The following is a 16,342-nucleotide window of genomic DNA, read 5'->3' on the forward strand; positions in this document are numbered from 1 at the left end:
GGCACTACCACCCCACCATAGTATTATTGTGCTGCTTTAGATCCACAAGTAGAGAGAGGGGTGCAAATTGAAGCACCTGGTAAAGGAGTTTATTAGGTATCAGTTATAATATCAGATTATTTTAGTAATCAAAGGGAGGTTATCTTAAAAAATGTTATGTCACAAAAGGAGCAGGAGTATGTATATCTCTTGGTGGAAATCTGCAGTAGTTTGGTCAAGAGGTTCCTTAGTTTAGTATTCCACCACAGGGGCTGGGGTAGATTTTGAGTTAGAGGAGAGGAAATCACCCATTGGAATGAAAAAGGTCAGTTCACACCTCTAAGAGCTATTGTGGCAGGTTATATGCATCTCCATGGGGTTTTCTGATTCATATGGGAACATCTTGTTGCCACTTCACACCTCTGCAACCCCATGGTGCAGCAGGTTATGCAGAGTCACTTCTCTTTATACTAGCCTTTGAAGTAGAGACCAAAGTCTAATGCTCCCACCCACTCTGAGTTTCAGTGTGACATAGCAGGCTTCTAAGTGTTCACTTCTGAAAAAGGAACCTAGACTCCTAAAACCTACACTACAGATCTTACAACAGGCGCAGTGCGAGCAGCGGGCAGGATGGGTCACCAGTAGCTCTCCTAGAGCCACCCCAGGAAGTTCGGCCAGGGCTCCCGCTCGTGTCGCATGTGCTCGAACCGCCACGGCCTGATCTGCAAGTACGGGCTGAACATGTGCTGGCAGTGCTTCCGCCAGTACGCCAAGGACATCGGCTTCATCAAGTTGGACTAAACACTTCTCAAGAAGATGAGATGTCACAAGGAGACTTCTGGACATAATTCTCTGCCTAATTTGGATAACTGGGCATACTAAATTTACAAAGTCTTTGCTATGCTATTTTGTGTATAAAATAAAATGGCTTAACAGTCACAAAAAACAAAACAGCACAGCTGCACCGATGCAGCTGCCTCGCTGTAGTATTGCTAGTACAGACTCTCTAAAGTTTAGAGTCTAAATGAATGGGAAAGAGCTCTCCCATCGACTTAATTCTTCCAGCCCCCATGAGCGGTGGTAGCTATGTTGTCAGGAAAGTTCCTGATAACATAGCGCTGTCCACACCATCGCTTAGGTCGGTATGACTTACATCACTCAGTGGGGTGGCTTATTCACACCCCGAGCGATATAATTTATGCCCATTTAAGATGTAGTGTGTACATAGCCTAAATCATTTATGTACTTTTGAAAACATTGCCCCTTATTCACTGAGAAACTGAGAGCACAGACCTATTCTATATTGAAAAATTCACGCCATAAGCACTGTAGCTAGGTTGATGTAACCTTTCGGCGTAGATGTAGGTAGGTTGACAAGGATTCTTCAGTCAACCTAGGTACCCCCACTTGGAAAGGTAGAGTACACTGATGGAAAAGCTCCTTCCGTCAGTGCCAGAAACATCTACACTATGGTGCTGCAGCAATAGCTGTGCCACTGTAGCATCAGTAGTGCAGATATGGCTTGAGTTTAGAAAACAGGGTAGATAGTGGCCTTTGGTAAAAGATTCCTTCTTTCATGAAAACAGTTATGAAAGTCTTCAAAAACAGAAATAGGAAAATCCTCTTTAGAAATAAAAGCTGATTATAAATTGAAGGTTTTGTCAGTCCTGGTTTTAGAACCAAGTTGCAGAGCTAGATAGTTAACAGCACGGGGAACAGTAAAATAGGGTATGTTTGGTATTCTTTATTGCATAAACTGAGCCACAAAAAGGTGTAAACATGTATAAACAACCCTGCTAGGAACCAGAATTGTTAAACATGGAACGATAGCCAGATTCAGTGCAGACGCTGGCTTTACCAACTGGCTTCTGATACAGCACTGAACAAAGAAGAATTTTTAGACAATGTTTTTTGAGAAAGGAGTCCAGACTACTTTTTATTTTTTTTTCATTCCAGGAATGTGCAGCCATATAATTCCACATTTAAAAAAGTTCGTCTTTTGAAAGCAATAGTCTAAGGTTTTAAAACATCAAAAAATCACCTCTGTTGAATTCAATACATTTAGTAAATTGTCAATGTAATGCATTAGACCAAAGATCCCACAGCAGAAAAGTTTGTTCTTTCTTTTTCCCCCTAATAGAAGCTTTATGGACTGGACTTGTAGTATTAAATATTGGCTGAGGATAAAGTATCACAGACAGGATGCAACACAAGAGGCCATTTGGCCTAAGCATTAGCAGATCTTGTTAACTGTCCAACTGCAGGCGTTGGTGCCTGCCTCTGATGGTGGCAGATGGCAGCAGGAGGTGGTGCAAGAGAGCTGTAGTGCAGAGTGTGTGTGTGTGTGTGTGTGTGTGTGTGTGTGTGTGTGTGTGTGTGTTGCAAGATCCAAGAAGAGCTTTAAACCTGGCTGTACTTCTAGAAAACTACTGGATCTTTTATGCTAGTCAGAAGGTACTGTATTAGCAGCATAAATCGTTCAATAGTTTTTGATTGGACAACTTTGTAAATAGATGTGTTAGGTCATTGAAACTTTTATTTACTAATAGTGTGGTGATAATACTAAGTTTTCTTATCAATGTATGTTTCTTCCTTTTGTTGTGCTGATACATAATTGTTAGGTAATAAAGCAAGTCCTTACTCACCTCTCCAGCACCCGAGTTCGTGCGGAGTGGTTATGGGCACATAATTCTGTCAGAGACCAGACACCAATGCGTTGATCAACGGGCTCACACTAACCCAAAAGCTTTAGAATAAGTGTGGCCCCTTTATTAGGGGTGAGCATCAATATTTATACACAGAAGTAAACAAAGTGATTAATAAAAGATAATGGTCATGCATAATCAATTAAGATTTTACAGGAAAAGCAAGTTTAACAAGTAAATGCATAGAGATAAAGGCTAATGGCTCCTTGATAAAGGGGGTGTCATGAGTAGTTTGCAGGTCAGTGCTTTGTTCGATAAAGGGTTCAGAAAGGATTATGCAGAGACGGCCAGTCTGGGTGTGTTTTGGCTCCAAAGTTCACCAAAAGTTTAGACCCAACATTCCTCCATTTGTAGCTTTGAGATAACTATTAATCAAAAAGCTACACCCTATTTCAAGATCTCAAGGGCCGCTTGGCAATTTCAGCCTGGGCCAATTCGAAGAGAGTAAGGCTTTTAGCTGAAGTGGGAAAAGAATAAACTGACTTACATGAGTTTATGAGGGAGGGGACACACTGAATACAGCAACACAGTATTATAAGGACTACTATGGCCCCAACAACACCCACCAAGAGGTTTTTAACCCACCCAAGTCCGGGCAGCCAATTCCATAAGGCTCCCCACCAATCATAAGGTGGCTGGCCAGAGGAGTAGTTTTTAGCCATTTCCCTTAGGTGTTTGGTACGTTGAAAAGTGTCAGAGTAGGTGTCATTTACAAAAACACAGCAGTCTTCATTTATGAGGGCGCAAGTTCCTCCCTGGGCTGCTAACATCATATCTAAAGCCATTCTGTTTTGCAAAGCTAACTGGCGCAGCTGGGACATTTCCCCGGCCTGATTTTCAAATAGGGTTGCAGTTTCATTGGTCAAAGATTCTAATAGTCCCTGTAGACGGATGATAGCACCCTTCAAGCTAGTGTGACCAGCCCACCGCTGCCAGGACAAACCATCACGGAGATTAATATCTCTGTCAGTTTCACGGATGTTACGAACGTGGGGAAAATGAGGGGGAGTGAGGGAGATGCGAGAAGGCGATGCAAGCCATGCCAAATAACATGACCCTGCCCAATCAGGGGAGAGAAAATAATAAGCCTTGGGCCCGCACACCCAGTATGTTCCATATAATGCGTTTTGGGTATTCCATTTCTCAAAGTAGGAGGTAACCCACCACCCGTTGTACCACTGTTCCCCTGGTAACGCAGAGGGGTCGTTGTGTGAACTGCAGAGGCACAATTTGGTAGTGTGGTCCTCAAAGGGCAGTGTAGTACTGCTTGAGCAGTTGTAGAAGGCAATTGTGTATCCTTTAACAATTAGTTGGACACCCTCGAGATCTGAGCAGGGCTTTTTAAAAACTGACTCTGAAAATCTGCCCCTCCATGAAAAAGTTGAAAAGGTTGGATCGGGGTGAGGGATCCACATATGGGATAAGTGGGATGCGCAAGGCTTGAAGCCAAGATTTTTACTAAAGGCGGTGCCATTAAAATATATGTTGCATTTACTTGTTCCCACAAAAGTTGACCCTTTTTCTTTAACAAAACACAGTGATCCTGTTTGATTGGTTACCCTGAGATATTTGTTAATTGGCACTTCTGTTTTGTCCCATGTAAGATTGGGTTGGACTGGATCTTTTATTCTAGTCGGTGGCATCCAAGTCATATTAGCAGTGGTTAGGGGAATGGGTGTGAAGGGGAGTCCCTGTGCTGCATTTACTGGAAATTGAGTACATACCCAGCAATCACTTCTATTTCCTAAAATACGAGTTTTAACCTCGTGGGAATATCTAATAAAAGCATTATCTTCATAAGCAGAAAATAAACTAAAAAAGCATAAAAAACATACAGTTGTCAGAATAAAGGGTCCTCTCATTTTTTTCGAGTCAATTTAAGTCTAATGTCTGAGAGAGGTAAGCTGGTCCACTGGTCGAAGGCAGTGTCCTCAGTGGTGACAAGAGCTGCTGGTCCGTCACTGTGGTCCACTACGGCTGGCTTGACGTGGGAGTGGTGGATCCAAGATTTGCGTCCTTCCAGGAACACTGCAGTCTGGGTTGTCAAAAGAACCTGGTGGGGTCCAGTAAACCTTGGCTGGAGGGTGTCGTCACGAACGAACTTTTTGGCCCAGACGAAGTCCCCTGGTTGGAACGGGTGGATTTGTTCCTCCAGCGGCACGGTCTGGGAAAACTGCGAGGTTTTCCAAAGGGTACGGAGGCGAGCCTGTAGGGAGAGAAACTGACACGCGGTCATATGATCCCCTCCCAATAGTGAAACATCAGCACGTGGTAGCGCCCCGCCTTTGAAAGGGGGGTGTCCATAGAGCAGTTCAAAGGGGGATAATCCCAATGCGCGGGTTGGGCGAGTACGAAGGTGAAACAGGACCAAGGGAAGTACCTGAGGCCACTTTAATCCTGTTTCCTGACAGTATTTAGCCAATGTAAACTTAAGTTCCCTATTCATATGCTCAACTTTCCCGCTAGACTGGGGGTGGTAGGGTGTATGGAAGGAGTGTGAAATGCCCAGTCCTTGTTCTAAACGGCCAAGGACATGACCAGTAAAGTGAGGTCCGCGATCTGAGTCGAGCACAAGAGGGATGCCAAAACGGGGTACAATATCTCTAAGGAGAATCTTCGCCACTGTGGCAGCAGTACAATTAGCAGTAGGAAAAGCTTCGACCCAGGAAGTCAGAGGGCAAACCAAAACAAGGAGGTGCTTTTTCCCAAAAGCCTTTGGCATATCTGCAAAGTCAATTTGGAGATGTTGAAATGGAGCAGCAGGCGGAGGTCTTCCACCCTTAATTTTGTTAAGAGGCGGAGCAGGTCCATTACGCTGACATGTGCTGCATGCTTTCACTATTGATAGGCAATAGGGTTGAATGCCTGGAGCATACCAAAAGCGAGCGATAGTGTCCACGAGGGCGTGCGTGCCGTAGTGACCCCCTTTATCATGGTGCCAGCGAACTGCCACGGGGTATGTGGAGCGAGGGAGGCAGGCTCGGCCATCTGGCATAAGCCAGGTCCCTTTGACCAGAGTGGCCCCGAGGCTCTCCCCCGATTGTAGTTCAGCAGCGGGTACTGGTACGGGGTGCGGTGGAGTAAAGGAGGAGGTTGCAATAGCCAATGTGGGCATGGCTAAAGGTAAGGTGGCAGCCTTCTTGGCGGAGGCGTCAGCCAGGGCATTCCCACAGGTAACGGGGCTACTATCTTTAGTATGGGCCCGGCAGTGAACTACAGCCAGGACAGAGGGTTTTTGGAGGGCGTCCAAAAGCTTGTGGATGAGGGGGAGGTGCTGAATGGGTTTACCGGCAGCTGTCTGGAAACCTCGAAACTTCCAGAGGTGGATATGACAATGCACAACTCCAAAAGCATATTTGCTATCAGTAAAAATGGTAACGGTCTTACCAGCGGCCAACTGGCAAGCTCGGGCCAGGGCATAGAGTTCAGCGGCTTGGGCTCCCCAGTTGCCTGGCAGTGAGGCGGCCTCTTGAATGTCCCATTCAGAGGTGACAGCATAACCAGTGAAACGCTTGCCATCAACATAGAAGGAGCTTCCGTCCGAGAAGAGGATGCAATCGGGATTGTCCAGTGGCACGTCAAACAGGTTGTCCCTTATCTGTAAGATGCTGGAAACTACTTCCACACAGTCGTGCTGATCCTGGAGGACTGGCAGGTCAGGAAGCAAGGTAGCTGGATTAAGGGGTCCACACCTTTCAAAAATTAGGTTAGTGTCTTCTAAGAGTTTGGCCTCTAGCTGTTGCTGACGATGGGCCGAAAAGACTTGGGTTGTGCCCCTACGCAGAAGGGCTGACAAGGCATGAGAGGTCCAAACCGTGGTAAAATGACCCAGGGTTAGGCTCTTTGCCTTTGTGATCAGCAGGGCAGCTGCTGCCAGAGTCCGGGTGCAGGATGGGGTTCCCTGAGCGACAGGGTCGATTTGCTGAGAGTAAAAAGCAAGCGGGAAATGGTGGGGCCCGCTCAGCTGGGTAAGGACACCACTAGCAATTCCGCCCCTCTCGTGGACAAAAAGGTGAAAGGGTTTGCTGTAATTGGGGGGGCGGAGAGACATGGAGGAGGCCACACTGTCCTTGAGTAACTGAAAGGCTTGAATAGTGTCCGGGGACCACTGCAAAGGGTCAGGAGCAAGGTTAGCAGTGAGTCGGTGGAGCGGTTTGCTTAACTCCCCGCAGGATGGCAACCAGGGGCGACAGAAGCCAATTAATCCTAAGAAACCTCGAAGTTGTTTCTTGGTGTTCGGTAGAGGGCAGTTTTGAATAGTCTTTATGCGGGCTGGGTCCATCTGTCTTCCCTCTGGGGTTAACAGGAAGCCCAGATATCGGACCTTCTGTGAGACCCACTGAATCTTTTTAGGGTCTACCTTGTGGCCTCTGGTGTGTAGGTATAATAAAAGTGCCTTACCATCGATGCGGAGGGCAGCTTCTTCGCGATTACCTAATAGGATGTCATCTATGTATAGGACCAATGTGGATCCCTGCGGACTGGTGAAACCTTCCAAGTCGTGGCGGAGGCACTGGCTGAAAATCGTGGGGCTGTCTCTGTAGCCTTGAGGAAGTCGTTGCCAGACATAACTTTGTCCCTCCCAGGTGAAACCAAAGAGATACTGAGAGTCTGGGTGCACAGGAATGCTGAAAAAAGCTGATTTTAAGTCAATAACAGTGAACCACTCAGCATCCCAGGGGATTTGGCTGATGATAGTAGCTGGGTCAGGAACTACTGCATGAAGAGGGACCACATACTGATTAACAACTCGTAGATCCTGTACAAAGCGCCAACGAACAGGGTCTCCGTTCTTTTTAGGAGGCTTTTTGACAGGCAGTATAGGGGTGTTACAGGGAGTGCGCTGAGGGCGGACTAGCTTTTGTGCAATGAATCCCTCGATAATGGGGCGGATGCCCTCCCGGGCTTCCAGCGACAGGGGGTATTGAGGGACTGACGGGGGGGGTTAAGGAAGGCTTCACCTGAATCCTTACGGGTTCTGCCGAAAGGAGCAGGCCAACATCAGTGTCAGAAATTCCCCAGAGGGTTGAAGGCAAGTCAGTGAGGTCAGGGGAGAGAGAGGGGGGTATTTCCCAATTACCCTGAGTAGGGGCCGAATCTCCTAACACTGTCATCAATAATCCTACCCCTTCAGGAGTGCAGGTTAAAGTAGCCTCAAGCTTACAGAGTAAATCCCGGCCCATCAAAGGGATCGGACAAGCTGGGGAAAAAAGAAAACGGTGAGGAAAACATTTATCAGCATAAACAACATTCAAAGGCAAAGTGAGTCCCAGAGACTGTGGGTTGCCCTCCACCCCAGTCGCAGTTTTAACCTCAGAGGATAGCCAGGGAGAGGGGGCATGATTTAAAAGAGAGAAAGCAGCCCCAGTATCAATGAGGAAAGAGACAGGCAGTCCCTGGACTGAAAGGGTTAAACGAGGCTCTTTGCTGGGAGGGGAGAAAGTGAGAAAGGAGCCGGCTAAAGACATTAAGGAAATAAGACCATCACATTGTTTGCCTTCGCCCCCGGGGTACCGTCATTGAGGAGGCTGAGTTTGCTGTGGCTGCTGCTGTTTCCCGTAGTTGATCCAGGCCTGGGGAATGGGCTGAGCTGGTGGTGCAGGGGTGTATTCCTCACTTGTGTAAGCATCTGCGGATGCAACTAGACCCTCTGGGCGTCCCCAGGGGCATTCACGTTTAAAGTGACCAGGCTGTCCGCACTGAAAACAATTTCCTGATGGCTGGGGTTGCCAGGACCCCTTTCCCCGAGCACCCTGGAATCCCCTGCCACGGCCACGGCCTTTGCCTCGAACACCGCCGTGAAAAGCTAAAGCCATCAGCTTATATTCTTCCTTTTTCTCTTTCTTTTTACTACTTTCCCTTTCTCCCAGGCAAAATCAGCTACGTCCAACACTGAAGTGACTGACTCACCTCCCCAACCAGGGCGAAACTTTAAGAAGTAATCCCTTACAGGGGGCACCGACTGATTCACAAAAAATGAAATAAGAGTAGGGTGGTCTGCTTCTCTCTCAGGATCCATCTGAGTGAACATTCGGGCCCCCTCCAATAGCCTCGACCAGAACTTTCTGGGCGGCTCATCAGATTCCTGCCGAATCTGCATGAACTTAGCCTGATTAGGCGAGCGGCGAGCCATTTCCTTGAGTCTCTCTAACAATCGCTCTCTATCTGCTCGCAGCTGAGTCAGCCTTGGCTGAGTCCAGTCTAGGGGATTCCAGCCAGCGGCCAGATCCCGCCTATCCATCCAAGTAAGATTAACTGCATTGCTATCTCCCCATGTCCTTTCTGCCATCCACAATCTACTACGTTCCTCTCCGGTCAAAACTCTACTTAACAACTGATCCACATCCGTATAAGTAGGATTATAACTTAAAAACAATCTTTCTAGAAGTTCTATGATCTTTCGGGGATTTTCCCCAAAAGACCCTGACAACTGTCCCCACTCTTTCAAGTCCCATTCTAGCCATCCTTTATATTCCACAATACTAGCATGTTGCAACCGTCCATCATTGCCCATATAAGGTTGATCGTGCACCTGTAAAGGCATCTCTCTAACTATACTTTCCTCGGGGGGGGGCATGCACCCTGCCGTACCTGCTTGGACATAAGCCTAGTAACTACTCCTCCCGAGGTTTGCCCCTCCATTTCCTCCTCATCCTTCTGCAGAAATTCCAATCTGGTATCCTGCAGATTCCCCTCTGCTACAAGGAGAGAGTCCCCCTGCGGAGGAATAGGGGCAGGTGCAGAGGGGACCAGCTGACGAGTCAAAACACGCCGTGGTCTACACCCTTCATTGAAATAACCTGGAGGGGGTTCACTCTCGGGAGAGTACCTGACTGCCATAATTTTTAAAGATTTCCACAGCTCTGCTGCTGTGTCCCAACAAAACCAGTAACATAACTGTCCCGGATGGTCTTTTTCGATCTGGCTCTTTACTCCTCTTAAGGCAGCCTGTTCGAAAGAGCCATACGAAGGCCACCTTATCTCCGGGTCAGCCAATACCGCGGTATACCCAGTCCAATTCCTTACACATAGTGTGTACAATTTCTTCCTAGACATTCCTGTCTGTACTGGGAGTTTCCCTTCGTTCCATAACTTATTTACAATCCCCAACGGACTCTCAAGAGGCACGCTAGTCCCTTGACCCATGGTGTCTGACAGGAGCCCTCCAACTGGCGTTTACCCTGCTGTCCAATACACGACCCCTCAATATTGAATTGGCTGGGAGAAATCTCCTGTGGCGCCTTGCCAATTCATATATGAGTGGTCTGACCACTGGACAGAGGTACCGCACCAGAAGGTATCCCGGACGAGCCCCCAAATTGTTAGGTAATAAAGCAAGTCCTTACTCACCTCTCCAGCACCCGAGTTCGTGCGGAGTGGTTATGGGCACATAATTCTGTCAGAGACCAGACACCAATGCGTTGATCAACGGGCTCACACTAACCCAAAAGCTTTAGAATAAGTGTGGCCCCTTTATTAGGGGTGAGCATCAATATTTATACACAGAAGTAAACAAAGTGATTAATAAAAGATAATGGTCATGCATAATCAATTAAGATTTTACAGGAAAAGCAAGTTTAACAAGTAAATGCATAGAGATAAAGGCTAATGGCTCCTTGATAAAGGGGGTGTCATGAGTAGTTTGCAGGTCAGTGCTTTGTTCGATAAAGGGTTCAGAAAGGATTATGCAGAGACGGCCAGTCTGGGTGTGTTTTGGCTCCAAAGTTCACCAAAAGTTTAGACCCAACATAAACAGCTAAGACCCCGTGAGGTAATTTTCAAAAGTAAAACTTGTTAACATTACACTATGTGCCAGATATTTGAACACAACAAATTACACTTCTAAGCCTTAGTGAAATTAATACAGATATGTACATAACCAAGCATCTAGCAGCAATATAATACAGTTTAAAGACCTGTGTTCCTCCATACGCTGTGTGGTGTGGAGGGGAGCAAAACCATAGAAAAAATTGATAGTAGCGGGGATATGTATAGAGAAATCATGTATTTTTAGGATGTTCCTTTCCACCTTGTGTAAGCATCTTCGTACCTTTTCCAAAAGAACTGGGCAGCAGATGAGATATGAGAGAAAAGGAGGCAAGAGAAAAAAGAGATGATGTCAGATAAGATTTGAAATGAAGTAGCAAAGTGAGGATACAAAGAAATCACAGGAGGATGTGGATGTGAAGAATCCTACACCGACAGCTTTGAGATTATATGATGAGACAGAGTGAAAGCTAGTGTTAGAGTAATGGAGGGAACACGGGGTATTTGTGTAAGGAGAAACATATATACCTATGTCATCACAGGTAACTTACAGGCTATTTCTGCAAGTGGTAGATTACATTAGGCCATAGTAAATCATAGAACCCTGGTGTTGGGAACATGTGTTACTCAAATCTGCCACACAAATGCCCATCCGCTGGAATATGTCTTTATATTAACATCAAACATTAGTTTGCTTTGTTTTTTATTTGAAGTAACTATGTTAGCATCTTGTAAGTTTGTTGCAAACATACTGTTCAGCTTCATTGTCTGCATGGACAATCAAAACTTCCCTCCCTGAATAATGTAGGACAGGATTCTGTGGAGTCCCGGACTTTATTTAATGTCTCAATGTCATATCTCACCCAAAGGACAGCCCCAGATTTGTTTATGCTGGTTTCATGGCCATGGCATTGCAAATCAAAAATTTGGAAGAAGCCGCTACTAAATAGCTAACCAACAATTTACTTCAGGGTGGACAGTATTGTCAGACCAGAAGTTTGTGCTCTACCTCTACCAAAGCAGTTATCAATGAACCCCATCTGCATAGTACAGTAACTCCTCACTTAACATTGTCCTGGTTAAAGTTGTTTCGTTGTTACGTCGCTGATCAGTTTGAGAACATGCTTGTTTAAAGTTGCACAATGCTCCCTTATAAGGTTGTTTGGCAGCCGCCTGCTTTGGCCACTGCTTGCAGAAAGAGCAGCCCGTTGGAGCTGCTAGGGTGTTTGGAACCAGGGTTGACCAGAAGCCCCTGTATCAGCTCCCCTAAGTTCCCTGGCTCCACCCCCTCCCTGCCCCTATTCGACTCCTTCCCCAAATCCCCGCCCCGGCCCCGCCTCCTCTCCTGAGCGGAGGGAGGAGCGGAGACACCGAGCGCTCAGGGGAGGAGGTGGAGGCAGGGGAGGAGGTGAGGTGGTGGGGTGGGGAGCTTGGGGAGCTTGGCTGCCAATGGGTGCAGAGCACCCACTAATTTTTTTCCGTGGACTGGAGCACCCACGGAGTCGGCACCTATGCTCCTGCCCTCTGTCTTGGAGCTGCTCCCGGGAGCTTCCTGCTTGCTTGGGGGTGGGTGGGGGAGAAGAAGAGGTACTAATGTCAGGATGTCCCCCTCCCCCCACTCCTGTACCCCATCTCCATAGAGTGGGCGGAGGGGAGGGGGAAACATGACAGGAATGAGGGAGCTTGCTGGCAGCAGCTGCTGTCTCAACTTGCTGATCTACTTAAAAAGGCAATGTACTTAAAGTGGGGCCAGAGTACTTAAAGGGGCAATGCATATGTCTCTCTCTCTCTCTCTCACACACATACACACACACTCTGTCTCTCTGCCATGCTGTGCCTCCTCCCTCCATTTGTGCTGCCTTGTAGAGTGTGAGGCTATATTAACAACGTGTTAACCCTTGAGGGCTCAGCCGAGTGCTAGTTCATCATTTAGCAGTAAGGCATTCCCTGGGAAATATCCCACCCTCTGACTCCACCACTTCCACCAAGCTTCAGAATCATCATTGTTGTGTACGTTATTAAATTGTTTGTTTAAAACTTATACTGTGTGTATATATATGTCTGTCTGGCGAAAAAAAAATTCCCTGGACCCTAACGCCACCTATTTACAGTAATTCTTATGGGGAAATTGGATTTGCTTAACATCGTTTAGCTTAAAGTAGCATTTTTCAGGAACATAACTACAACGTTAAGCCAGGAGTTACTGTACTAGCTAATCAAATTGTCAGTGATGTTCTTTTGCTGTCAGCTAACTCAGTCATCTGACTGGAAGAATCTTTGATTACAGTCTGATGTTCAGTTGATTCCTCAGAGATGGGGCAGCAAAGGTTGAGACAACACTGTCATCTCATGCCTGTTTGGGGCCATAATTGTTTAATGTTGGTGAAAGATGTCATGTGGACAGAGACTGATGCCTGCTGTTTAGAGGGGCAGTGTGGTTTGGTGATCATGGAGACAAGAGCTCCTAACTTCTAATCCTGAGTCTGACCTTATTTGGGAAAATCAATTTATCTCTCTATGGCCAAGTGCACACTACGGGGGGGAAATCGATCTTAGATACGCAACTTCAGCTACGTGAATAACGTAGCTGAAGTCGAATATCTAAGATCAGATTTCTCACCCGTCCACACTGCGCGGGATCGATGTTCGCGGCTCTCCCTGTCGATTCCGGAACTCCGTTGCGGTTGATGGAGTTCCGGAATCGATATAAGCGCGCTCGGGGATAGATATATCGCGTCTAGATTAGACGCGATATATCGATCCCCGAGCAATCGATTTTAACCCGCCGATACGGCGGGTACTCTGGACGTGGCCTATGACTGAGTGTCTCTGCCTATAAAATGGAGATAATAATACTTATCTACCATCAGGTATAGAAGGATGCATTAGTTAAAATATAAGACTCTATAGAAATGCCAGATTATTAATCAACAGAACAGGTAGGCTGCAGTAGCATCCTCTGTAGTTGCTCCCCCACTGTGCCTTAACCAGAGGGATCACATGCATGAATGAGAGGAGAATTCACTCTCCAGGGTCCATTCAATCCTTGAATTCTCGGATGTGATTGCCAATAAGGAAGCCAATTAGTGCCGAATGTGGAGGCATTTTTTGTGACTTGTCTACTAAGAATTGGCCAGAGACAGACTCATCAACTAATTTCACATAACTAAACAGTAATGACTTTTGATTACTACTGTTACAGGCTGAATTTGAACTCATGATCTAAAAATAAAGGGACTCAATATCCCTGAGCCAGCCAGTCCCCTTATTTAAAGACGTTAATCATTTCTGTAATCACCTTATTTCCATATATCTTTAGTTTTCATTTGAAGAAAGCAGATAATATAAAACATTAACTTCATTGCCCATGATTAGATATGTATTTATGGTTACATACATTTATTTTAAAACTCTAACATTATATTTTTGTTATCTGTGTTATATCGCTTCCCCCACCCTGTGCCTGTCTTGTGTATTTAGAGTGTAAGTTCTTTGGAACAAGGACTGTCTATTATTTTGTGTTTGAACAGTGCCTAGCACAATGGGACTTCATTCTTGGCTGGTCTCTAGGCACTACTGTGATAATAATAATATGAAAGTTAAGTCTGGCATGCTTTGAACACCTGCATTTCTTGCACATATCCGACTGACAATTCTTTACTCACAAAACTGCACCTGTATCATAGGATAGATAGGTAGGTAGATAGATAAAAACTGTTGAACTGATGCGACATTCAGAAGTTTTTAATTTCTTTTTCTAGTCATTATAGGCATAGGTCAAAATTATTCTAAAAGAACAGCTTTTTGATAAGATCATAATAGTAATTCATGAAAAACCCAGAAGGTGGCGCTGGTAACTAACAGAAATACAGTACAGCATGAGCTGTATTACTGGAAACCGATGCTGAAGGAACTGGAACTTTGTTGTGTGTGGGAAATGACTAAACAGACTCATGTCATTTTCCTGAAAAATTCCCCCTTCTACTCTGAAGGGAGTTATGAACCAAAAATGTTGATTCTGGCCCACGTCAAGTAAGGTGTGGACAGGACCGGCGCTAGGGGTTTGAGCGCCATAGGCGGATGGCAATTTCGCCCCCCCGCGCGCTGGTCCCACAGCTCCGGTGGAGCTGCCGCAGTGGTGCCTGCGGGCGGTCCGGTGCTCCGCGGCTCCGGTGGAGCTGCCGCAGTGGTGTCTGCGGGAGGTCCACCATAGCCGCGCGAGCAGCTGACCGTCCGCAGGCTCGACTGCGGCAGCTCCACTGGAGCCGCGGATCACCGGACCTGCCTGCAGGCACCACTGCAGCAGTTCCACGGGAGCTGCCTGCCGCCCCCTCCAGCGGCGCCCTGACCCAGGGGAAACCCTGGGCTGCCGGCTGCCGCGGTGGCGCCCTGCCGCCGGCAGCTCAGACTCCCTCTCTGTCCCAGCAGCAGCGGCTGCTCAACCATTTAAAAAAAAATTGGGGGGTGGTTTTTGGCGCCCTCAAATCTCGGCGCCCTAGGCAACCGCCTAGTCCGCCTAAATGGTTGCACTGGCTCTGGGTGTGAACCATATTTACAATCAGCTCCTCTCCTACAGTTATGTTTCACTCAGGCCATTTCTCCTGCTGTTCTTCCTCCATTCTAACCAATACCCACCTCTCTTACTACTCTGACCCCTTCCTGAGATGACTTCTGCTGCTCTGCCACACTTCCAGGTCTCCAAGTGCCAGGACCTCTCTCCAGCTGCTCTGTCTTTACATTTGTCCAGGCCCATCAGGATGAGTTCTGCTCCACTCTGAGTTTCCTGACCCTCCTGTAAAAACAATTGCTACTGAAATGAAAGTCCTCACCGCTCTGCTTTTGGTTACTTGTTATTTCCACCCTGTACTGGGGTGGTCACCCCGCTCCAGCCCTGAAGGGGTTAAAGCAGCCTTGAAGAGGGCTGTGGGGTGGGGGGGAAAGCAAGGCTGATTGGGGGAAGCAGCCACAGCTGGCCCTCTAAGAGGGCTGAGGGCCAGGGGCCGTTTGACAATCTCTCTCACTACCTTTAGGTAGAGAAGGACCTGGCTGCCTGGGAAACTGAGAAGGGTACCTAGGGTGGAGAAGGGCTGGGGAAGGGCAGAGGGAGCTGGGGAGCTCCAGCCTAGCTAAGCTCCAGGCTGCAGGCCGAGTTAAGGCCCACAGAAAGAGTACTAGGGCTGCAGAGGGGCAGTCCAGGAATAGGCAGAGGCAGCTTTCCAACCTCCCTTGCTGATGATGAGGGGTTTACAGACTACCGTCTGCCCCAGTAAGCAGGGGCTAAATGGAGACTGGCAGTAGCTACTGAGGCACTCAGGGGATAGGGGGTTGGGGGTTGGCTGGGGAGGGGAAACCCAGAGCAAGGAGGTACTGTGGTGGGCAGAACCCCTGAGCAAAGGACACGGAGGCAGAGGCAGGCAAGACTTCAGCTGGCAGATGGTGCTCGGGAGCTGGAAAAGAGCTAATTCCATGGACAACTAGCAGGAGACGCCACGCCAGTGAGCCATCACCCTGCCACACACTCTCTTTTCATATGTCGCACAGATGTATAAGCTAGATATGTATTGTGGCAAGACTATATAGTCCCTGCCCTGAAGAGCTCACAAAGTAAATAGACAAGACAGACATGGGATAGGGGAAAGCAGTGCTTAATTTGTGCCAAGGCTTGCCAGGACTGAGCCTGCTGGCACCTCTAGGCTTGGCAGTTCATAGCTCCGGCATCTCTGGGCTTGCCGCATCAATTATGAATGTAAAAATATTGCTTTAGCCCTGGCACCTAATTGCTTGAGCTCCAGCACCTCTTTCATTACACATTAAGAACTGGGGGGAAAGGATATAACTTGGAAGCAGTATGAACAATGTGATTGTAGGAAACATTGCGTTAATTAGATGAA

The 16,342-nt window shown here is 47.2% G+C and overlaps 1 pseudogene; it reads left to right on the forward strand.

Annotated features, from left to right (window-relative positions):
- Positions 1-609: 609 nt before the first annotated feature.
- LOC115639376 lies at positions 610-916 on the forward strand (annotated as a pseudogene).
- Positions 917-16,342: the final 15,426 nt, after the last annotated feature.

This window comes from Gopherus evgoodei, chromosome 24 (genome assembly GCF_007399415.2).
Source record: "Gopherus evgoodei ecotype Sinaloan lineage chromosome 24, rGopEvg1_v1.p, whole genome shotgun sequence".
NCBI classification, from domain to species: Eukaryota; Metazoa; Chordata; order Testudines; family Testudinidae; genus Gopherus; species Gopherus evgoodei.